Below are 568 nucleotides of genomic sequence, written 5' to 3'. Positions count from 1 at the left end.
AGAGAGAGAGAGAGAGAGAGAGAGAGAGAGAGAGAGAGAGAGAGAGATTCTAAAAAGGGGGCTTCTAAGAGGGAGTTGCTCCTAAGATAATGAGACTTCTAATAGAAAGTGTGAGGCTTCTAAGAGAGGGAGAGTCTTCTAAGCGGGAAAGTATAGAGAAAAGAGAGAAATTTATGAGAGATATAGAGAGAGGCTTCTAAGAGAGATTGAGAGAAGTTTCTATAAGAGAGATGAGTGTGAGGGGCATATATGAGAGAGTTTGCAATAGTTGGACCATGATAGTTGAAAGACTATAGTCGGTTGAGAATAGTCAAGAGATCATAGTCAGACGATGGTGGTCTCACGGAGGTCGTTCGTCAGCAATGGTTGGGCAATAGTGGTTCAACGACATTGGTCGCACGATAATGGTCCAATGGTGGTGGTTGGGTGGCCATGGTCTGAGATATGATAGTAGTGGTTTGATCATTGTGGTTTAATTATGATGGTAATGCGTCGACTGTTACAACGTGTTGTTGTGATGTAGTGGTCCAATGATGGTTGTCGAGTGATGGCATTTTGATGACGGAGG

The sequence above is a fragment of the Dendrobium catenatum genome, unplaced genomic scaffold (assembly GCF_001605985.2).
Source record: "Dendrobium catenatum unplaced genomic scaffold, ASM160598v2 fragScaff_scaffold_963, whole genome shotgun sequence".
Classification (NCBI taxonomy): Eukaryota; Viridiplantae; Streptophyta; class Magnoliopsida; order Asparagales; family Orchidaceae; genus Dendrobium; species Dendrobium catenatum.
The sequence above is the reverse complement of the archived record's forward strand: the minus strand, read 5'-3'. Positions refer to the sequence as shown.